General features: G+C 34.6%; 1 long non-coding RNA gene across 1 annotated transcript; it reads right to left on the bottom strand.

Annotated features, from left to right (window-relative positions):
• Nucleotides 1-1,850: 1,850 nt before the first annotated feature.
• LOC142320366 (uncharacterized) lies at nucleotides 1,851-25,508 on the bottom strand. The gene is made up of 3 exons (XR_012755359.1): nucleotides 25,436-25,508; nucleotides 11,974-12,168; nucleotides 1,851-1,891 (listed from the first exon to the last, which is right to left on the bottom strand). It is a non-coding gene; the product is annotated as an uncharacterized LOC142320366 (long non-coding RNA).
• Nucleotides 25,509-25,779: the final 271 nt, after the last annotated feature.

The raw sequence follows: 25,779 nt of genomic DNA, 5'->3' as shown, positions 1-25,779 counted from the left end.
ACGGAACTTCGAAAGTTTACGGGGGAGTCGGTGTCGATAGACGTTCTCTCCATGCGACTAGCTTACGGTGAAACGCAGCTGGTCGCTGTGACCGTGACACCTATCCTGGCAGACAAATTATTTGCCGACGGACGTGTCCGTATTAGGATGGGTGCTTGCAGAGTCATGAGGCGCTCGGTTGACGACCTTTCTTTCCGCTCCTGAAAAAAGGACCATAGAATCAATTCTTGTACTGGGCCATACCGTAGTGGCCATTGTTTTACCTGCGGTGAGGCCGGTCACCTGCGGAAGGACTACCGGCGGGAGGCTCGATTTCTTTACTGCAGTTCGCATGAGATTCGTACCTAGCAAAATTAAACGGTGAATTAACTTCAGACGGTAAAAAATTTATTTAAAGCGATTATGATTGCACCTTAAGGAATCATAAAAGTTGTATGACCAAACAGTAAAGATACTCAAAATGCAAAGAACAGTAAACGTGTTGACAGCTGATTTACAAAAATGTTTACAGACATCGCTGTTAACAAATATAGACAATTTCTACTGCAGGAAGTTATGAACATTAATTTCACAATTTGACATGGTGAGAATGAAATAGCGTCTTGGATTCTAAAATGGGCTGAACAAAGCATTACCGATTCAAAAACTGAAGAAATATTACGGTCAGACAATTGCTATGGCCAGAACAAAAATTTTGTTATGCGTTTACCTTTATTGTTTATCTACATCCACAGATAAAATGTGTCATAAATTCTTGTTAAAAGGCCATACGTACATGCAAGCAGAAAATGTTTATGCGCTGATAGAATTATTTTATAAATATGAAGATGACGACAAAGAAAGAATGACGTCAAGTTTCCAGATGTACTTGATGTCATTAGTCGATCCAAAACCGATATCACAATTAAAATACAAAGACCTGTTAATTTTACTTAAATAATGTCATCTGTTTTATCAAAACATATGTAACTGCAGTAAAGTAAATGATTTCCCTGAAGAAGAAAGTGATGAAGACTGCAGATAAAATTGATGGATATAGATTTTCTGCTATTTTATCATTTTTTATTATTAATTTTCAATGTTTTGTGAATTTTTATTGTACAATAGATATTACGACTGAAGAAATTATATTTTTTAGTTCTTTGTAAATTTTTGTTGAGTGTCCGTAACAATATTTTATTTAGTATTACACTTTTTTTTTACGAGCAAAATAATTTTATAATAATTAGTTTTTTAAGATTACCTTTTTCTTTTCATTGTAACTGTGTTACGATATTGTACAATCTTTTTATTGCATAATTTTTTTGTTTATCGGTTGAAACAACAAGAAGGTTGTGTTGCAGTGATATTATCTTTTATAAACGGTATTGTTTTATAAATAATTTTTTTCAAACTAAATGTAATTTTCTTCAGATTTACTGGCTTTTTTTACAAATTTTTGGACATGATGACAGAAAAAAAAGTATTAAGTAACTAGAAATATGATACATGTCCATTTTTTTGTCTTAATATAAAGCAGAAATTAATAAATAAGCAATAGCATCTATTCAAGTAGACCTAAATAGAGTATTTTAATAGCAAACATTATGTTGGAAGATGGTGATAAAAAAAGGAAATTAATAAAAGCAAATTTCAAAACAGGCTACAGAGATTTATTCCACCTAATGCAAGGTTAAACTTCGTTTTAAATAATATATAAGAAAAGAAAAACTGAAAAAAGAAAAGAATTTGAGTAATGGATTAATAAATAAAGCGATTAAATTTTCTGCGTTATTAAAATTCTGATTGTTTTTATCTACAATAATTTAGAACTCGTCATGAAGAAGAAAAAAGGTATGTTATTGTAAGGACCGGTTTCACCAAGCAGAAGTTACAATTTCTGTGTATTCTCCTGAAAACAAAAATAAATTAACTTCGGTTAAATTACTTAAATTTTAATGACAAATATTTATTATAGACGAGTGAGGAAACAATCTTTGTCTAACAACTCCATCCTGGGTCGAGAGAGCCGACAGAAGAATGTCTTTTTTCCACTTATGACCAAGTACTATATAGACAACACCAGTTGCAGGGGTCTTTGTTTCCCTGCTCTTGTAAAAAAGAGTGCCAGGTATCCTACAGCCTTTCTTTCTTTTCTTTCTTTTTCCTGTTTAGCCTCCGGTAACTACCGTTTAGATAATACTTCAGAGAATGAATGAGGATGATATGTATGTGAGTGTGAATGAAGTGTAGTCTTGTACATTCTCAGTTCGACCATACCTGAGATGTGTGGTTAATTGAAACCCAACCACCAAAGAACACCGGTATCCACGATCTATCCTACAGCCTACACTCCTTTTTGAACGTAGCCTCGTCCTAGTCGGTGTTCTGCTCCCTCATCAGAGTCAGAACCTACTCATTGGAAAGACCACGGTCAATATGTGTTACAATCTATTGTCAACCTTTCATTTACAAAATTTGTGTCTGCTCATGTCCAGAAAACTAATATAACGTGAAGAAAAAAATGTCTTTAAACATCTTAAACCGCTTTCCCACTCCTTGGAACTTCTATAACTCCTCATAAAAGCGAGGAAGAATTACAAACGTTTGAGTTAATCCATCATTTAATCTTCAAAATATTATCTTCTAAGAAAATTCTTAAATACGTTAAGGAATTACTCTTGCCCAAGTCTGGGTATTTAGAACAAGCGACCTAATTATTCACATCTCAATTCATTTGATTTGTGCAAAAATGGTCCCCAAAAATCTCACACAACAGCGAGAAACACGGAAAAATGTGGCAGCCGATCTGTTAGAGCAAACGGAAATCAATCCAGATTTGTTGAGCCGTGTTATCACTGGTGATGAAGGTTGGTTTTTTCAATACGATCCAGAGACAACACGCCAAAGTTCGCAATGGTACTCAAACGGATCACTCAGACCAAAAAAATCTCGCATGTCAAAGTCAAAAGTGAAGTGCACGCTTGTGTGCATTTATGCTCTGCGATTTATGCGTTTTTGGTTTGGTTTTTTGCGGCTTTTTTATTGGACAAGTAGTGAATTATTTCGAGGTAACGGACAATTGTGTTAAATTTTGTGAATTTTGGTGACCGGACTGTGCTGTAATTACTTTTTTTCTTTTGTAACTTTTTTCTCCATAAGAGCCAATGTTAAATTGGCCGTTGAGGTTAGTGAAAATAAGTTAAGTCAACAGACAAGAAACCACTAGTTTGTGATGTCACGGCTGTTGTAGTAAACAACAACTTAATTATCAAGAATAATTATCGTAAACAAGAATAATTATCGACAAAATAAGTTATACTAGTAGAATTTTTTTTCTAAGTGTTTGAGGCTCTTATAAAGGGGATGTTCCTTTCCTAATAATTCCTTCCCTGACCAATATTTTCCAAAATCCTCTCGGATCTTTCCGATCCGAGACCAATACCTTCCATAGACCCCCTCCCCCCCCCCAACGCCTCCAATTTTTTGGGGGGCACTTTTGGTCGGATACATATTCGACCGCGCCCCCAACCACCCGAATTTTTCTGAGGACAGATTCGGGATCATACATTTTTCGACCGCCCCCCTCAAACCAAAGAGGACAATTGTTGTGTGTGATTTCAATTGCCGTACCGTAGCGGCTGGGGCTGGTTCCTCGAACAACAGAGAACTAGCGCTAGAAGAACTACTAGGAACTACTTGGCTTGTGTGCATCAATGATGGGTCGCCCACTTTCTACGCTCGCGGGCATTCCTCTATCCTGGATCTGGTATTGATCGACGGTAGATTTCCACAAGACATGGTGAGCATGCAGGTTTTGCAAGTCGAGACTGCAAGTGATCATTTGGCTGTTTCTGTTGAAATCCTTGATACTGAGACTCATATTAGAAATCAGCATCTATGCTTTAGACTTTCGGAACGTCAGGTAGAGGCCATTGTTCGCAAAGTTGCTACAAAAATAACGGATGGCAGACCGGTCACGCCAGATATATTACAACAGATCATGATTACTGAGCTGGCCAGGCTCCTCGAAAGAGCTACCAGACATCACCCTACCAGGTAGTCATGAAGAGACTGGGAAGACGGTTGCCCGTTCTTAATAAGATAGAAGCTACACGAATCATGGAAGCGCTTTTCCCGCGGGTTGATACGGGCGTCACGGAGCTAATACCTGGTGAACGCGGCAGGTTCACCCAGGATGAAGTGGCGACTGCGGTTAAAAGACTAAAAAATAAGAAGTGTCCAGGACCCGATGGTGTGCCAGCTGCAGTCATAAAGGGTCTGATGTCCGTCATGCCGTGGGAGATGACAGATATTGCGAGTTATGGGGTCCAGCATTGCTTTTTTCCTGCTTGATGGAAAGCGTCAAGAACTGTTTTCTTGCCCAAACTGTTCCAGGGGCTCTCGAATATCGCCCTATAAGTCTCATTAATAATATGGGAAAAGTCATGGAGAGGCTCATCGCTAATAGATTAGTTGAGGAGCTGGAAAACAACAACCTCCTCCATGAGAATCAGTTTGGCTTTAGGCGGGGGAGGTCAACTATTAACGCCATCAACAAAGTAGTTTCATGGGCTGCTGCGGTGAGGGCTGGGACTTGGAGAACCAGGCGAATCCCGCTAATGATACTCTTGGATATAAGGAACGCTTTCGGTTCGGTACCTTGGCCAGTTATATTGAGGGCACTTCAAAGAAAAAATATAAGCGAGTACATAGTGACGCAAGTAGCCAGCTACCTATCCGAGAGACGAACTGAAATCAAAACGGTGGATGGTGTGGTAAGTCATCAGATCTTCGGTGGAGTCCCGCAGGGGTCTGTACTCGGACCCCTACTTCGGAACATCTTCTATGATGAAATTTTCCGACTTCAATTCCCGCCGGGGGTGAATGTCGTAGGATACGCGGACGACATCTCGCTACTAGTGGAGGCCAGTAGCTTTGATGAAGTGGAGGACAAGGGGAATATTACCTTAGAAATAGTGAATGAATGGCTCGTCAACAACAGTTTGGAGGTCTCTCCTTCCAAATGCAAGGGTATCCTCTTCACTGGTAGGAGGATACTCAGAAGATTAAATCTGCGCCTGAGAGAAGAGGCAATTGTCGAGGCGGAAAGGGCTAAATATCTACGGGTGTTACTGGATAAACACCTCAAATACTCCAGTCATGTGGTCATGATCTGCGTCAGAGTGGAAACAACAATCCGTGCCATGCGAGGTCTCTTTGTGGGACAAGGAATTCGACGTGCGTCGAAGAGGCGACTTATCACCTCGGTGATAACGTTGTCTCTGTTGTACGCCGCCCCGGTATGGGCTGATGCGGTTAATGTCCAGCGCAACAGAAGAAAACTAACTAGCAGTCATAGGAAGTCGCTTATGGGGGTAGTTTCGGGGTACCTAACGTTATCGTATGATGCACTGTGCGTGCTTTCTTCGGTTCCCCCGATAGAATTGCAGATTAAAGGACGAAAACTAAGGGCGTCCGTTGTAGCCAAAGATGAGGCCAGTTCTATTATACGAGAACAATGGAAGGTGGCGTGGGAGGGTTCAGCAGTGGCCGCATGGACAAGAAGAATTATCCCGGACCTAGATGCTTGGCTAGATCGCTCTCATGGTGAATTAGATTACCACACAACGCAACTCATGTCGGGACATGGTGCGTTTGAACAATACCTGCATAGGTTTGGCAGGAGAGAGTCACCAATCTTTTGTTACTGCGATGCGGTTGACGATGCCGAACACACTATTTTTGAGAGCAGACGATGGGAGGAACAACGTATAAATGCAGGACTGATGCATACCCGACCGGAGCAGCTCTCGGAGTGGCTCTTGATGTCCGAAAACTGGAATAATTTTGCAATATTTGCAAGAACAGTTATCAGAATAAAAGAAGTAGAGGCAAGACGACTGGGATACTGAGGGGTGTAGTTTATAGTAGGGCTGGGCGGACAGCCCCGTTCCTGAGAGCTCACATGCCCTAGTGTGTGAGTTCCCGTGATGGAGCGGAGACTCCTGGGGTCCGTTAGGTGCGAATGAATGAAAAGACCGAGACCCGGCCGGCGGTGTGGGTTCCCGGATACGCTTTGGCGGCTTCGGCTCCTGCGCCGTCGGTTTGAGGCTGCCAAAATGAAAGACCGAGACCCGGTCTCCGGCGGGGAGGCTGGGAACGGCATAGCCGGGCCTGGTTCTTCCGTCGGAGATTAGAGGCAGGCAATTAAAAGATCCGTAAAGGACACGTCCCCGAGTCGAGTATACTTAATTGGATGTCCGGCTCGGGGATGTAGGGCAAAAAAAAAGAAGAAAAAAAGGGAATTGTTCATAAAGAGCGGGTGCCTCCTGGACAAACAGTTAACCGATATTTCTACAAAGAAATTTTAAAAAGACTTCGTAAACGAGTTCTTCGTGTCTGTGCCAACATTGCTGATAATTGGATTCTGCATCACGATTATGCGCCATCCCATACTGCTCCGTCAGTACAGCGATTTTTAACCTCAAAACAAATTTCAGTACTACCACAGCCACCTTATTCACCAGATATCGCTCCGTGCGACTTTTTTCTATTTCCAAGAGTCAATTTGGCGGTCAAGGGACACCATTTTCAAACAACACAAGATGTTCAAAAAGTACGAACCGATATTAGGCAAAATTTTACTAAATCGTGGATACCGGTGTTCTTTGGCAGATCAATTAACCACACATCTCAGGACATGACTACACTTCATTTACATTCATAATATCATCCTCATTCATCCTCTAAAGTAATACCTTAAAGCGATTTCGGAGACTAAACAGGAAAAGAAAAATGTAACGGATACCTTAATCGTTGATTTTAATTCGTAAGATATCCTGCAGCTTAATATACGAATACATCACAACTTTTACAAACTTGAATTCATGAAAACCGACGATCATATTGAAAAGAAAAAAATAGATTTTTATTGGGTTGGGATGAACTTTTATTTAAACAGTAAAACAAGTTTTTTTTTCTTACATCAAGTGAAGTTTATTAAATAAAATATATGCCGTTGTATTACACAACTTTTGTCATTTTCAAAAAAAAATTATAATCCGGCCACGGTAGAAGTTCCTGTTTTCTGAAAGAAAAATTATGATAAGCGAGTTTCACTTGATTCTTTTAAAGCCAACACTACAGTTCTGTAGAAACCGCAAAAAACGGTATTCTGATGGTAGATAATAACAGAACAGATAATAAACAGTTTAACCGTTCCACATAATAAGCAGAAAAAAAAAAATTTGTTACAAAACTCTTACCGGCCCGATTTCATTTACTAAATAAGCAATAATTATAAGAATTGTATTATTTCCGTAAATCAAATATATATTGCATGTAAATGAAATCGGACCGGTAAGAGTTTTGTAACAAATTTTTATTTTTTGCTTATTATATGGAACGCTTAAAATTTTTTGCCTATTACATATGTTTATCGTGCATTTTTTTTTTAAAGAAAATTCCAAATTAATAACAGATTTTGATAATAGAAATGTAGTGTCTTATCTTTTTTGATATCAGTATCGTTTTTTTAAAATCAGTTTTTGTTTTTTTTTTTAGTTTTAAGACCATAATGGATCACTTTAGTTATTTTTTTAGCAAGTTCCTTTCTTTTCTTGCTGATTTGTTGTTTTTCAGCTTTTTTTTTGCCAGTAATTTCTGAGGGTTTCAGATCTTCTTGCCCTTTCTTGTTCAGAGTACACACGGCTTATTTTTCTTGGGTTTTGATAGGAATCTTGTTTCTTTATTTTTTAATTTCTCATAGTTTCCGGTTTTCGTTTTTAGGTTTTCACGGGTTACGTCTAATTCCTCCATCCTTTCTGTACTTCGTATAACCGGTTCGGTCTGATTTTCTTGTTCCAGAAAAGTTCGATTATCCGTATGATAAGTCTGGTCTCTTCCGTTCTAAAAATACATCCTAGAAAGGAAATTCTCTTCTTTCTAAATTTATTAGTTATCGGGATGATAGTTTTGTAAATATCTCTTCGTTTGGAATAATTCTCCAAAACCCGTCTTTTTTAATGTTTTTCCCGATGCATCGTCGTATATCGTCGTTGATTGTCTTTCAATCTTTTCCAGTTTGTCGGTAAACCTCGTCTGGTACGGTCCAAATATGGTTTCGCATCCGTAAAGTATTTCCGGTCGGATAACCGAGTTATAATGTCTTATTTTTGTGTTTATGGACCTGCATTTTTTGTTATAGACGTTTTGTGTTTTTATTGTGGCTTTGATGAGTTTATTTATTCTTTCATTCCAGTTTGGATTTTCTTGGAGGATTATCTTTTCCTATTTTAACGTTATCTTTATTTAATTTTTTCCAATCCCGTATTATAAATTCAAGGGCACAGTTGAATAAAAGCGGTGACAGTCCATCTCCTTGTCTCGGTCCTGTTTTGATGTCGGATGGATCAGATATTTCTCCCCTGAATTTAGCCTTGGATTTGGTATCCGTTAGTGTTAGTCCGATGATTTTGACTAGTTTTGGGTGAAGCCCTAAATTTCTCAGGAATTTTAGCAGGGATTCTCGATGTACACAATCATATGCTTTCTTGAAATCAATAAAAGTCCAGTTGTTTATTCCTTAGTTTATGATACCCTATAATTAATTTTAAATTTAGAATTTGTTCTGGGCAGCCTGGCCATGGTTTAAATCCCCCTTGGTATTCCCCTAGTTCTTCTTCCCGTCGGTCTTTGATTCTGTTGTAAATTATTCTCGATAGAATTTTGTAAGTGCAATCTAGTAAGGAAATTCCCCTGTAGTTGTCAGGGTTGGTTTTATCACCTTTTTTATGTAAAGAGTGGATTATTGCGGTTTTCCATTCTTCCGGAAAAACAGTTTTATTTATATTAAAGAAATTTTTTTTTTCGAGTAGAAAAAATGTTATTTGCGAAACTCTTACCGTGCGATTTACAATTTCATTTATTTTTTTTGATATCCCTGTGTTTTGTTAGATTATCGTTTTATTTTTTTTTATAATTACTTAATTTTTTTTTATTATTTATTTTATTATTAAAATTTATCGCCTTAGAACAAACAAATTGAATTTCAAGGCCAATTTTTTTTGTCGGTAGTTATATTTACTTCATACCGTATTTTTCCTTTTTTAATAAAATTAGTATTATCACCTTCACGAATCGAAAATCAATGATGTAATACTGCACTTATTACTTTGTAAGTGTAATCCTCGATTTTTATCGTTAAATTCGATTTTACCGATCGAATTTATTTATTCATTTTTTAATATTTGGTATTAATTTTATTTTTAAAATGAATAATATTATTATTATTATTAATATTAATAATTTATGAATTTATTTATTAATAAATTTATATTTATTTATATATTTATTAATTAATTTATTATTAATAATATTATTATTATTATTTTTAAAACTAATACTTTTATTTTTTTTAAAGAACCGATGGGAATTAAAAAAATTATTTATCTTCAGTACTTTCATTTACAGTTGTCAAGTTACCTATTACTACCAAGTAGTGCTATCTAGCGGCGCGATTCATAAAGAAACAATAAAAAAATTAATAAAATGACATATTCGAGTCCCAAGGTTTATCAAATGGAAAAAAAAAACGTTGTCTAACAAAATTCGAGGTATTTTTTGAAAGCATTATTTTATTACTAATCTAACCGAACTGAAATATAATGTTTACACGCATACTGTTACGCAGCGTTTCTAGTATGGCCTTCAATCACGCCGCGTCACTTCGTTTTGCAAAGTACGACAATGGTGCAGTAACTTTAAAGCAGGACGTACAGATATTCATGATGCAGGTGGTCTGGAAAGGAAGCGAGTGTCAACCGATGATCTCGTTGAGCGAGTGCATGAGGCGATTCGAGAAAATAGTCGGTTCACAATTTCTGTATTGAGCGATTCGCTTCCTGAAATTTCAAGGTCAGCTCTCTACACCGTTGCGAGTGAGAAACTTGAGTACCGTATACTGTGTGCGAGATGGGTTCCCAAGATGCTGTCCGACCATCACAAAACAATGAGAACGGACGCCTCCCTAAAGTTTCTCCAGCGCTACCGCAATGAAGAAGAAGATTTTTTGAACAAAATTATCACAATAGATGAAACACGGGTCCATTTCGAAATTGAAGAAACAAAAGAACAATCCAAACAGCGGATGCATTCTCATTCCCCCAGTAAACCAAAGAAGTTCAAGCGAACCTTCTCCAACAGAAAGCGTACGGCTACTGTATTCTGGGACCGAAATGGAATTCTCTTGGTGGAATTCATGGAACGTGGCACGACCATCACTGCAGCCTCATACTGCGTGACTCTTCAACGTCTACGAAGGGCGATTCTGAATAAGCGGAAAGGAATGTTTTCATCAGGCATTGTCTTTCTCCATGACAATGCTCGGCCGCACACTGCAGCTGTAACAAAGAAGCTCCTGCAGCGTTTTCGTCGGGAAGTGTTTGATCACCCAATAATGATACAGCCCGGACTTGGCTCCGTCCGATTTTCACCTCTTAGCTCACGCGAAACGCCGGCTAGGAGGACAACATTTTGGCACAGACATCGAGCTGCAGACCGGCGTAGAAACACGGCTGAAAACACAGGCGGCTCCGTTCTATGACGAGGGTATTGGAAAGTTAGTACCACGCTACGACAAATGTCTAAATCGGAGTGGCGACTACGTAGATAAATAGCGTAACTATGTAAGTACTTGTTACAAATAAAAGTTTTTTTTATTTTCACTGTGGTTTTAATTTCGTGACCGATCGGACCTTGAAAAAAAATAACCCTCGTATAATAATGAATGAATTTCTTTTTCTTAAAACAGACAAAATTTTGGCTTTGTACATAAGATTTATCGTTAACATTACTTAATACTGGAATGTTACATTTTGATGTCATTTTCGGTCGGATATATTTTCAAACAAAATTCAAGAAAATTAGTACAATAGAAAAATAATACAGATTTCTACACACCAGAACCATATGTCAAACTCAGAAGGTAGCAGTTTCTTGGCTTCTTTTGATCTTTTCTGACAAATTATTGTAGATATATTTTTATTTTAAATACAAAAAAAAATTATAAAAACGTTAAAATAAAATAATTAAAACTTTTCTAATACGTTAAAATTGAATGATTTAAGAAAGCGCAATTTTTTATCTCTAGTGTGTTTCTTTTGAAATCGGTTTCATTATTAGTTTTCTTAAGTTAGTTTTATTTTGTTTTCAGCCACTCGACTGATCTATTAGCAGTAAATAATACGTTACTTTGACATTCTGATCTGACCTTCTAATTTCACCATTTTTATAGATTAACAACACAAAATTTGGCTTTAACTTTATAAACTAATCAATTTTATAAAATCCAGGACTTCCCTGCAGTCGAACGGTCCCGGAAATCAACACATTATATCACGTTGGCTACAGTATTTTTGTAATGAAAATTATTTTTGTATAAATTAATTTCTACTTACCAACAATTTAAAAAGTGTAAATCCTAGTACTTTCGGAGCTGTTACTCCATCTTCAGGGATGTTAATTTAAATTCAAATAATCCATAATCAAAATTATTATGTTTATAATAGTCGGTCGTCAAGAATAAAATTAATTCGTACGTCAGTATGATAGTAACATCATGTTTGTAAGATGTTTGTGATTATTATATATTAAAGCTATCAAATAGGATACAAAATTATAGATCAAGATATATATATATATATATATATATATATATATATATGTGTGTGTGTATATGTGTATACATGAATAAAATAAGATCTGTTGGGAAATGGGAACAATTTAAGAAAAATTATAGAAAACAGAATAATGAAGAGAAGTACAAGAGAATCACAAAGATAATCATAGGGTGTTAACAGTATAAAAAAATTAAAATATCTTTTTCAGGGTCTTTTACAGAAAATATAATATAATTAAACAGGAAATTCTAATATTTACGTAAAAATTAAGAAAAAAGGTAGTAAATAATATAAAAACAAATATATTACTGACCTTATAGTAGCTAGTGGATGTTGATATACAGGCATCATAACATTTCTAATATAATTTCTAAAGAAAGGTCCGAGGGTCTCCCCAGTGTGTAAATATGTCAATTCCATACCAGACTGCAATATCCTCTTCTGAATTATTACATTGTAATAAAGCAATCGTTAAGATGAGTTAAATTACATTCTTTAAAAAACATATCTGCAAAAAAAAGATTATAATTCAGTTTGTTTGTAATATATTGTGAATTATAAGATTTAATACGCGCATTGTAATTATGCAATATTAAGGAGGTTTTTTTGTTGTAGAAATCTTGTTAAAAAGACAGTATAATCCTCTGTTGAATTGAATCATAATTAAATAAAATTTTTATCCTGATCGATTCATAACACATTATATAGATTATTTCATAAACGGTACTCGTATACTATTCCATATATAAAGAAAAGGAACTGTGTCAGCCTTTGCTGGATGAATCGTAGAAAGCCAAGGTGAAACCATAAGATTAGCGTCACAAAATAATCACTTACATGTATTTATATTTTGAGTTTCTAAATAAGAAAGTGGAGATTGAAATTCCTCGGTCGTGTGTACAGAATGGGCGAACAGCGACTAAATAAACAGATTTTCATTAAAATCTGTGAACAAAAGAGCAACTTTGGGACTTATAACGATGAAAAAAGAATTACAGAACTTAGGGATCCGTGAACAGGAAACGAAAGATAGAAAGCTAATCTGACAAAAAATACGTAAAATTGAGTTAGAAATGTGCGATGAAGGAAAATACTTACCAAAGAGAGACGGTCAAAAAAAATAAATGCCAAACATATAGAAAGAACAAAAGAATGTTGAAGGAAATGAAAACGAAAGCGGAAGAAATGACATTTGTGTGGTTTGTAGTCGGCCTAAATGCAAAAAATAAAAACATGAAATAATGTTATGATATTTTAATGGAGATACAAAGTATAAAAAATAACTAAAAATTTAGAAGGCATAATGAAAATTATTTTACTGCATATTTACGTACATATTAATAATAAGCTGAATATGGTGCAGAAAATTCAGAGTTTTTTAAACATTTTCAATTATTATTTAGAAATTTATTTTCAGAATTAATATTATGTTTTAGTAAAACAAAATCTTTTAATTCTATTTAAAATAAATTGTCGGGAGAAGTTTTTAAACGATTTGGTAATCTATTTAAAATCGCAACAGAAGCATAAGGCCCTTTGCCGTAAGCCAAAGTATTGCGCTGAGTTAAATGAAACCGGTTCTAATATCGGCTATAGATCTGATTACGAGATCATGGATACCGTTGTTCTTTGGTGGTTGGGTTTCAATTAACACCGATCTCAGGAGCGGCTGACCAGAGACTTTAAAGACTTTAGTTCATTTACATTTATACACGTCATCCTCATTCATCCTCTCAAGTAATATTTTACGGTGGTTCTGGAGGCTAAACAGAAAAAGAAAGAAGTTGTTTATCGGCATTAACCGGTCGGGGTCTAGTGGTGAACTTATCATAGTAAATCATTTGATTTCGAAGTCAAGAGTTCTAAGATTCAAACCCTAGTAAAGGCAGTTACTTTTATACGGATTTGAATACTAGATTGTGGATACCGTGTTCTTTGATGGTTTGGTTTCATTTAACCACACATCTCAGGAATAGTTGATGTGATACTGTACAAGACTACACTTCATTTACATTCATACATATCATCCTCTGAAGTAATACCTTACAGTAGTTCCAGAAGCTAATCAGAAAAAGAGAGTTCTATTATCAGATTTGATATCATGGATATTGTTATTTTTTTTTAAAAAAGGGACTATTTTTGGAAAAGAATGCACATTCATAAATATAAACTCAAGGATAACTAAAAATATTTAATTTTCTAAATATCAATCTACACGATTCATATTTATTGCCGCCAAACAATTTTCTAACAGCCTATTTATGCATTTTGAAAATTTGTTTTAACTTTTTGGGGAAACCGCAAGAGGTTTACTATACTTTAAATGGCAATATACATAAGTATAGTACATATTTAATAGTTGTCAAGCTTAAAGTTTTATAAAATACTTCATACGTTTACTTTGCCGTTTTTAATAAATTATCAAACGATTTAAAAAATCTTAGAGCCGATTTATTTAAAATACAGACGGTTCAAAGAACGACACACTCTCATGGAAGAATGTTTTCTTCTTTTGTTGCAAGTTTAATCGAGGTAAAACGGGTTACAAAATGCAGCAGAATATATTCGTCGCCTCCCGATACATTAGATGTGCCAGTTACGCCCAGACCCAGAACGCCTTCATAGAAAAGTAGTTCTCCATCAAACGGCAGAATCAAGAAACAGGGAATGCGATAGACGCAGCCAAAAGCGCTCGACCGAAAACGGTAGCATCAGAAAAGCCGATCGACGTGCAAGCTTTATATTCTGTTAGTCCCAAGAAATCTGTGCGACGTCTATCTAACCGGTCCGATCTTTTTTGGTAACGCCGGCACGGCATCGAGCAAGCGTTTAAAGATGCGTTCACACAGAATTCCTGTCGCTCACGAGTTGTTACCTGAAGACACTGGTAAAGGTGTAGCTTTCTGTCAGCGGTTCATGTCATAACTCGGACGGGGGTCAAATTCGACGATCCGTTTCGATCCGACGAGACACGGTTCAAGCAATATGGAACTACCATGAACGCACAGAATTCACGCATCTCGCGTACAGAAATCCACATCAGTGCACTAGTCTCCTCTCCGCGGACCAAAAATGGGAGTTTCGCGTACAATATCAGTAGTCGAAACTTCATGACATTCTTTACGGCACTGTGAACTATGAGCGCTATATACAGACGGTGCAACAATTTGTAAACACTATACCTGCAGACCGGATAGATTACATGTGGTTTTAACAGGACAATGCTACGGCTCATTTAGCCGACTTTCTTGTATCAGTGTTTTCGTGGACAATCGATTTCGAAGGGATCGTGACCTCCTCGGTCTCCTGTGTTATCCTTTCCTGACTTTTTCTTGTGGGGGGGGATACCTTAAGGATGCCGCTTACAAAACTCATCCTCACACCATTCCTGAATAGCAGAGCGAAATTAAACGATGTGTCGCGAAACACATCGTTTAAAACGATGTTTTAAACGAAAAATATCTATTTTTCGAAGCGAATGAATTATCAACCCCTCGAATTAGAAAACGGTTTATTTCAGTATATTTTTCTGCAATCTAATCTTTTAAGTAGATTTCAAAAGATAGCTACGTATTGTAATGGATACAATGATTTGACTTCAGGAAAATTTCGACATATCTTGGCGTTTCACAGCCTCAGACCCCAAAACCAACGTCAACTCAAAAGTTTATATATATATATTTCATTTTCTTGTGAACACGATAACTGCCGTAATTTTTCAAATTGTTCCTTAAAAATAACTCGTCAGAAAATCTCGGTCTAGTTCGTTAACGGCCAAAATCGGATCATGGGACTGGAAATGGGGGAGAGCCTTTCGAAAAAACAAAATATCGCTGTAACTCTCTTATTAAGTAAAATATCGAAAAGTTTTTACTATTCTTTGGATAAGGGTTTAAAACTTATCTAAGTAAAGCTTTATGATATTATTTAATTTTATATTATATTAATTTTTTTCTGATGCTTTTCCCTCAAAAATTATTGCATACCAGCACGAAGCCGACTAAACTATAGCTGATATTCAGCCCTGAATTTGGTCTTTTTACTCTGTTCATCGCATCGAACGGTTATATCGTGTCATAATAAACGTAAAGAAATCAACTTTATATGTTATCACTTATATATCTTGCACGACTTGTATAACACAGAAGTCACAGATCAGGAATTTATAATGTAATCACTTGTTCAAACGCTTCTTCATTCTGTTTAGCGCTGGTAAAGGAGCAATTGATGAAAGACACGATGATATCGTCGTTTCCAACTTGTAATTCTGTGTTTTGTAATTCATTTTTGTGAGCAAGCGTACAGTGAAACTAAAATCGGTAGATGATAATCTCATGTTCATACTAATATTATGAGAAACATGACGCCAGAAAATCAGAGAGAAGTGAACCATACAGATTCAGATGATATTATTGAACTGAAAAACGATTGTCGCAACATTTTGGGAACAAAAGAATCTAACAGAATTGATGGACCTTGGGAGACTGCAGCGATATCAGAATCTTATTATGAATTGAAGGATTGAAGGATATTAAACAAATCAAACGGTGCAGGCTGCTCTCGATGGCTGTTATTCGTCTGAATGAAAATGCATAATCTTACCTTGTAGGCCACTTAAAGACTTTAGTTGTCGGTTTAACTTGGAGATTTTTATTGTCTGGACACTGTTTGAATACCTTCTCTTTATTGAGGTAAAGATTTGTCTGTTAATCGGTATAATGAACTAACAAGGGGCTCAGAAATGGACGGGTGGTGGATTTCAAAATTCATTTCTACAAAAGTCGGTGTTGCGGTGCAACAAGAACCCTTGAGTGGGAGAGTGGAAAGCGACTAGACGATAGTCTAGTGCAGATATGTTTGTAAGATATAGCGATCCAAATAACAAAATATTTAGACACCGTTTTTTTTTGTTTTTTTTTATTACCAGAAATCATGAACATGCTATATTTGTCTATATATTGAGGAAAAAGGACTTTTCACGATAGCTTTAGATTTTTACTAAAGTAAAACTTGCCGGTTTTTATCCGTTTGTCCTAACATCGCATAAGAAGAGCCGAACAATTTTTTGTAATTAAGAATTACATTAAACCCGATTGAAGTTTAGATATTTATTTTAAAACACGATAGAGGAACCGCAGCCGATACGATAATTTTTTTTATTTTTACTTGCTTAGGAAGAAAATGTAGTATGAAAAAAAAAGTCAATAAAATAATTATAGACATTTATATATGTCATTTGCTCATTTGCCGTAAACAAAGGATCGAATGCGACAAGATACGAGTCCCACAAAACGGCATTGCCGTTCTCAACAAAAAAGCATTTCACGCCGGGCATAATAAGGAAAGCGAGGGCTGAAGCGATTACCCATTGTCTTCTGACACCTTCACTCTGTTCAACACTGGGACCGGTCGCGTATGTAAATCAATATTCTTAATGAAAGCGAAAGCAATTTTATTTCTTGCATCTGTTGTGCTTTATATGCATCACCGCATTGTGATTGCGACAGATTATGTAATTAAACAACTTCTGCTAGGTCACAGATAATGAATCGCAAAACGTACCTCAAAGTTGGGAACAGTAACATCATGCGATGCATCGACTCCATGTACGAAATTTAAACCATCACTTGACCTAAACATTCTCCCATCTAACAGCCAATCGTCAGTAACCAAAAGAGTAACAACAGAAGAGTTTTTTGTAAAGTTTTCATATATAGCTCTATCCTTTTTCACAAATAAGTCACACTGATATCTATGACTAGATGTCTAACAGAAATTAGATTTTAAATAATCTCAAAACTGTAACCGATTTGTATAACAAAAACAGTTTACCTCATGTTGTTTTAAGTTAGTAACCCACCGTGTTGGTCTAGTGGTGAACGAGTCTTCCCAAATCAGCTTATTTGGAAGTAAAGAGTTCCAGCGTTCAAGTCCTAGTAAAGTCAGTTATTTTTATACGGATTTAAATACTAGATCGTGGATACCGGTGTATCTTCTTTGGTGGTTTGGTTTTTTCAATTAACCACACATCTCAGAAATAGCCGAATTGAGACTGTACAAGACTACACTTCATTGAAACTCATAAATAGCATCCTCATTCATCCTCCGATGTATTATCTAAACGGTAATTACCGGATGCTAAACAGGAAAAAGAAAGTTAAAATGTTCTTAATAAGTAACCATTTGCTGTATTTCTGTCCAAAGTACGAATCTGAACGTTCTAGAATAGTTAAGAGAACTTCCGAGAATTAATTATAATTTAGATTTGTAAAATGAAAAACCCAAAGGGTGTAGAATGAAGTTGCTCGCTTCCTTAGGTTTCTGGCCTCGCAGAGGATGGCTAAAGGAATTTGTTGCTCTAATAGACAGAGTGAAACCTGGATGGCTAGGGGCCGGTTTGGGCGTTTACTTCACCAAGGTAGGCGTTTTGGCATCGAGCCTCGGTTAGTTTAGTTATTCGTCTTCAAGACAGAAGTAGAATAAGTTAGAAATTCGGTGATGGAGCTAAAGTGCGGGAGGGTGAAGGTTTCCTCGTTCCCAAAAGCGAATCAGAACAGAGTAAGTTAGCGTTTGTTTCTTGTTAAAATTTCATACAATACAATTTCATACAATTTTTCCGTATACTTTTTTTACTGATCTGTGACTACGCCGAACGTTCATCAGAATATTTCAAAAACAAAATTGATATCTACAGTAAAGGTGAATTGAAATTTACAAAATTAAACAAATGTATGCTCGTGCATATTTATATGTACGAGTGTATATATATATATATATATATATATATATATGTATAAGAAGAGACAGACTTATAGGCCACATATTAAGGCATCCTGGAATAGTCGCTTTAATATTAGAGGGTCAGGTAGAAGGAAAAAATTGTGCAGGCAGGCAACGTTTGGAATATGTAAAACAAATTGTTAGAGATGTAGGATGTAGGGGGATTACCGAAATGAAACGACTCGCACTAGATAGGGAATATTGTATTGTCAGTATTAGTGTTTGGTTCGTAAATAAAAAGAATGTACTTTGTAGATGTTGTATTTATGTTCCCGTAGTTTCAAATGCAGATTTTAAATCTAACGATCCGAGTGTATACTTATTCGCTTCGTTTCAAACAGTCAGTCACGTTCAGAGCTCATATTTCAGTATTCCTGAAATCTGAATAACTAGGCTAGCTCGTTATGTTTTCTGGTGAAATACGATTTCGGAAAATCAATAAACATTGTATTCATTTTATTTGTATTCCCTTTTACACCCTCGTCGTTGTACTCATTTTTAATTAGAAAGAAACGATTTCCGATTATGTCATTAGTAGGCCAACTGTTTATACCGATTTTGAATTTACTATTATATTGTACAGTTTAGATTTAATTTACTAAGCGTTTGGCACCGTTAGTATTAATACAATTGTATAAAATAATGTTTCACCGACCAATCATTTTAAAAGTATATATCGGAGTACTTTCGGAGCCGTTACACCATCATCAGGAATTATCTATTAAATGGTCATAATAGTCGCAAACATCTCACGAACATGACGTTACGTTCTTATTGACGTACAATTTAATTTTATTTCTTGCCGACCGACTATTATGAATGTAAAAATTTTAATTTAAATACAATTATACATTTGAATTAGAACTAACATCTTCTGGGAAATTCCTGATGATGAAGTAACGGCTCCGAAAGTACTCAGATATATACTTTTATAATTGTTGGTAAGTGGAACTTTATTTTATACAGTTGTACAGTTGTACAGTCATCCATAGGTATCGTTTTACCCTTTTTTTTTTTTTTTTCTCTCAGCTCCCCTGGGCCGGACCTGGGCCGGTATACCGGTATACCGGACTGGGCCGGTATATAGACTTGTTGGTATTACGCCGCCCAGGGGAGTGTCTTTAAACTCAAATAGGCCTCCCCACCTACCGGCTATATACCGGCAAGGCAGGTCGGCCTACCGGTTAGCTCTTTTTGAGAGTTCTTTATCAATATTGCCCCCTTGGGGACCCAAAAGGGCAATACTAATACACCACATTATTACACCACGCCAGACCCAGTTCGCCGCGACGCGGTACCGGGTCCCTTCAGTATTCAGTGTGCTGTTGCCTGACTGTTACCCGTGGAGTCCTTGGTGGCTCATCAGTGCCAACACACCGCAGCATGCTCGACCCCACCAGCAAGACTGTCCACCCAGTCCTATTCTAGCCAACACCATGTCTTCTCTCATCGGAGTATTTCTGTAGAACAACTTGTCTAACAAAACTAGCAAAATTATTCCAGTTTGACTCGCTTCTTAGCATGTAGTCTATTGTTGTCTCTGGAGTTATACCTGTGAGTGCCTTACTATGTCTAAGTGTGTCCCACCTATTGCACTCAAAAAAGGTGTGCTCAGCATCATCTATCTCGTTGCAGTAGTTGCAAATTGGCTCTTCTCTCTTGCCTATTTTGTGCAGGTAGTTATTGAAGGAACCATGTCCTGTAAAAAACTGCGATAGGTGATGATCAACCTCACCAAATCTTCTCGACAACCATGGCTTGATGTTGGGGATGAGGGTCGTTTTACCCTGACCTAACATAAACATACTCGATGGCCTACAACAAAAAGAAGATAGTTAATCAGCCTACTCGAATTCTTGATGAATAGTTTTATATATATATATATATACACACACACGTGTGTGTGTGTGTGTGTAGACATATATATACTTTTTTTGTCTTCAGTCATTTGACTGGTTTGATACAGCTCTGCAAGATTCCCTATCTAGTGCGAGTCGTTTCATTTCGGTAATCCCCCTACATCCTACATCTCTAACAATTTGTTTTACATATTCCAAACGTTGCCTGCCTGCACAATTTTTTCCTTCTACCTGACCCTCTAATATTAAAGTGACTATTCCAGGATGCCTTAATATGTGGCCTATAAGTCTGTCTCTTCTTATATATATATATATATATATATACACTCGTACATATAAATATGCACAAGCATACATTTGTTTAATTTTGTAAATTTCAATTTACCTTTACTGTAGATATCAATTTTGTTTTTGAAATATTCTGATGAACGTTCGGCGTAGACACAGATCAGTAAAAAAAACATACGGAAAAATTGCAACTTTCACATGACCTACGTATGATGGAAAAAGGTGGATAACATCATTCTGAATTACGATTGGTTAAAAGTCAATAATGGTGGAGAAAAGCCAATCCAAGATGTCGGTGAAGCAACATCTTTACTCAAGAACTGCTGTAGAGAAATATAATTAAAAAGAATTTACATCGATTAATTGAAACAGTGAGAAATAAGTCAGAAATAATTCCTTTTATTAATCGTTTTATTTTTTATAAGCTTAACACTTCTAAATGAAATATGTATATTTTTAATCCCGTTCGAGATACCTCCCATCTTAACCGGATTATTTGTTAAAATATGATTGTCAACAAATAATCCTCATTATTATATATATTTATGATTGAAAAATGTTTCACAAATATAGATGGAAACACTTATGTATACACGTGGAATATTTTAAGCAAGTCCAGTACTTCTGAAACGAGAGGACTTCAAATCGTCCAATATACAAAAATCTAGAGGGTCAATCACATTACTATTCTGTATTACTGTGTAGCATAAAAGGCAAAAATAACATAATCTGAAATCCACTTCATTTAAATTTATGTAAACTGTATGTACAATTTATATTTCTTCTGTTGAACACAGAGGTGGGAAATATATAGGTTAAGCTTAATAAATCTGCTTAAGTAAACTTTTTTCTAAATCTAACACCGCCTTCAATAAAGAGCAATAAAAGGAAAAAAAATTTTAATTTTTCGTGCATTTTGGGTCGGGGATCTAACTTTTTTTAAATTGTTGAAATTTCTTGAGAGAATATATGAAGTGTAAGCTTTAAAAAAATTTTTTGAAAAATATTTAAACCGAAGATAGATAAAGTAAAGATATATATATATCAATTTTAAGAGGTGTGGGTTGATTTATTGAAAAAGAATTTTTGGATTATTTACATATGCACTAACAAATATAATTTAATAAAGTTTTTTGTAAAACACCTCTGAAAAAAGTCGAAGTTGTTTCATCGCGATATTCCCCTTTATTAAAGAATTTTGAAAAAAAAAAATATGAACAACCCCCCATACATAGAAATACTCGAGTCAAATCTGAAAAAATCGGTTTGGTCAATCCTGAAATATAAGCCCCAAAGCACTGTTACACACATACATACATATTTTTTTTTACTTTTGTTCTAGATGAACTATTCGGAACTCAAAACGTAACGATTTGTAAAAAATCCGATACCCGATTTTTGAAATGATCATCATACATTCCCCTTTAATATAGATATTCCAGCTGTATTCGCCGGAATGTAAAATGTTAAAAATTCATGTTAATAATAAATTAGTAAAACTTGTCCTCGTAGATCAGCCGATTTCGAAGTTCAGAGTTCTAAGATTTAAATACTAATAAAGGTAATTGCTTTCACTCCTATTATCTGATTACTAGATCGTGGATAACGATGTTCTTTGGTCTGTTCAAAACTTACATTATTACCGGTGCATTCACATAGATATTAACGAGTTGCTAATGACTGTAATTGTAGCAACTCTAAATAAAAGATTAAAAATAATTAAATAAAGAATAATATAAAAAATAATTAAATAATTAATAAAATAATAAATAAAAATAAAATAAATGTTAATACTAATTAAAAGTTCAACAGGAATTAGTAAAATTTAAGTAGTTAAAAAACGATAGATAATGACATTACGGTGTTAAATATTGATACAACATAGTGACAGTAAATATTTTCATAATGTACGTTGAACAAATTAGAAATTTTCATCATTATGTAACCGTATAAAAAGAAAATTAAATGAAAAATATCTCTAAATGTATTGTGAAAATAACAATAAACAAAGGAAAAAAAAATTGATGGTGTAAAATAATGAGCTACAAAGACTTATAATGAATGTTCCTAAGCACTAATTAAAAGAGCAATAGATTTTGATGGCATTAAGAATTAAATGGGCGCTAATTGAACCGATTATAGTGAAACAGCCGTTACAGTCCTTATTTTAACAAACAATGTGATATAACCTATAACAATTAATTGTTATCATTCTTTAAAACACGTATACTTCTTTGTTTTCACATTCAATTTAGACATTAAACGGGTAGATTTTGTATTCTTATGTAATAATTTAAAATACATGTGTTACTTCTCCTCTTATTAAACTTAATTTTGGAATTTAATGAAGTCTTATTATTTTATATTAACGCTTTTATATTAACAAAAAGTTAAATCCATGAATATAACCGTTCTTTACTTGAATAAAGAGATACTAGTTTGTGTCAAGTCTTCTAACCCTTAAAAACCGTAAATCGGTATTTCACGTAAAATCTGTTTCATTTATGTAGTAGAGGTACGTATGTTCATCATAGTACATATGCGAACGTACATCGATTACATATGTGAGGTACATTGGTTAGTGAAATTTGTTGTAAATTAAATAAATACTTTCTATATACTGTCGAAAGAAATACTCGTATTTTACAAAACCGTTATGGAGGTAATTATTGTAAAAATTAAAAAAAGTTTCACTTGACCTTTAGTGAATAAAATTTACATAGTGTAGAAAGAAGAGTAAATAAAATATATCTTTTGAAAGAATGAAGAAATATACCGCATAGTGTATTTTGTTGGAAATTTCTTAACCAAAAACCTGTTAATCATATTTTACCCAGGCATTAAATAACTAGTCATTAAATTTAAAAAAAAAAGACAAATTGTTTAATATATTACTCGTAAAAAATTGGTGCAGCCTTGTTAAGTTACATAGTTTCAAACGTATAAGTTACCGTGAATGACCGATACCTGGAAAATTGTAAATATTCTCCGGTGAATGTCGACGCATACCAAATACGTCGGTGAAAGGCCGAAAAATTTGCTTATTCGGACCTTCGCCGGTATATATCGACAAACACAGATAAGCTCTGGTGGGGGTCAAAACGATAACTAGAAATTAAAAAAAAAAATACCCAGTACCAATCTCTAAGGTGAATAGATTACGAGAAAATCTTCTAAAAAAAAGAGAGTTAAAATTAAAGTCAAACATCGATCCCTAAACTCGTCTAATTAACGTTAAATATACAAATTTTATATGCTACTCTCCAATACTGGAGACGATTAATCAAATTCACGGTAATTATAAAAAAAATTAATCAAAATTTCAACATTTAATAAATTGAAAGGGCTAATCAGGCAGGATGCAAATAAAGATGTTAACTGCATGGATGAACGATAACCATACGAATATGAATAAGATCAGATGTTTAGATCATAAATGATCAGATGGTTTGCTCTTTGTTAAATTTTTTTATTAAAAAAATAAAATCTTTGAAACATTGATAAAAACAACGATTTTAAAAATCTATTACATCAATAGATACTCACGTATTAACGCCTCTGCAGCTACAGCTTTATTTAAAAACATTTAAAAACAAAGTAGTCAATCGCATTTCGGTGGAAAATAGGCCGATATAGAGTTTAACATAGATTCAAAACAGTCTCTTTATTAATTTTAATAAATGGTTATTTATTATTATAAATATAATTTAACCAAACGTAACCTACGCTCGCTTCGCTCGCTAACCTTGACTAATTAACAGAAGTGTTTTGATTATTTATAAATAATAAATAATTGCAATAATTACTGAATTAATTAGTCACCAAGGTTAGCGAGCGAAGCGAGCGTAGGTTAAGTTTGGTTAAATTATATTTATAAAATAAATAAATATAAATAACCATATATTAAAATTGATAAAGAGACTATTCATTTTCCACCGAAATCCGATTGACTACTTTGTTTTTAAATAAAGCTGTAGCTGCTGTGGCGTTAATTCGTAAGTACCCATCAGTGTCATATCTAACTGTGTTAAAAAGACTCTAAACGGTAGCCTCAAAAGTCATTTATATTAAAAAAATACGACTGATGTAAAATTTTATAACTTTTACCTTAAAATTAAACTGTACCGATGTTGATTTAAAATGGAAAACTGTTTTATACATATTTTTTAAATATATTTAATAGTATTTAAATTTTGTGTTCTGAAGAAACAGCGAGTTATTTAATGTACTCGTAGAACTTTTAATCGACTTCAGAAACCTATCGTACATACTGGTTATTTTATAACATTGCATCCATTACATCCAGCTAACTCAGCGATATACACGTGTTAACCTGTATATGTACCAACTTGTACATATGAATACACAAGTGATATTGCAGTTGCATGTGCGTTGGTTCACACAATTATCTACAAGAAAAATTAAACGAAAGAAAGAACGAAATAGTAAGACTTGTGGAAGAAATTCACGTAAAAACTTATAGGGATAAAATATTATAATATTACTACGTTAATAATGAATCAAAATATTTGGATATATGTACAGTATAATAGAAGTTACAGAAACAATAAAGTTGCTATACTTACCGGCAATTGGATAAAGCTTACAAATTAGCATATGAATAGTAAAGTTTTAAATAATATAATAACAAAATTTTAACTGATTTGTTAAGTAGTAAAATATTAGACTAATTCAACTGTACAAAGTACCAAGTTACCATAAATACAACCAAATTAATCTTAAAATTTATAGTTTTTTTTTTTTTTGTTTTTAACAATTCTTAACTGATTATTTTTTTTATTCAATTTAATTTTCATTAATGAAATGAGTTAATTTAACATACATTACCTGAAGAGTTAAACTGTTGAATTTATGCCAAGTAGTAGTTGATAACATTCAGCCTTACAATTTGTGTCTATAGAAAATTACATTATTTAAAACGTTTATAAAACTTAATATTTTATATACTAAATTTTTTAAAAATAAACAAACGAAACTAAGCTAAACAATTTTCGACATCAACAACACACATAAAACGAGAAAATACATTAAACTCTATTACATATTAAACATTACAAAAATTAAACCACAAACACGTAATACAACACGCACGTCTCGTTGTTTAATTCAGCAGTATAATAAGAATCCGTCAGACAGCGCGCTTTCAGTCATTCCCCACCCCGTCACTGTTC

Source organism: Lycorma delicatula, chromosome 2, assembly GCF_047948215.1.
Source record: "Lycorma delicatula isolate Av1 chromosome 2, ASM4794821v1, whole genome shotgun sequence".
Lineage (NCBI taxonomy): Eukaryota > Metazoa > Arthropoda > Insecta > Hemiptera > Fulgoridae > Lycorma > Lycorma delicatula.
The sequence above is the reverse complement of the archived record's forward strand: the minus strand, read 5'-3'. Positions and strand labels throughout refer to the sequence as shown.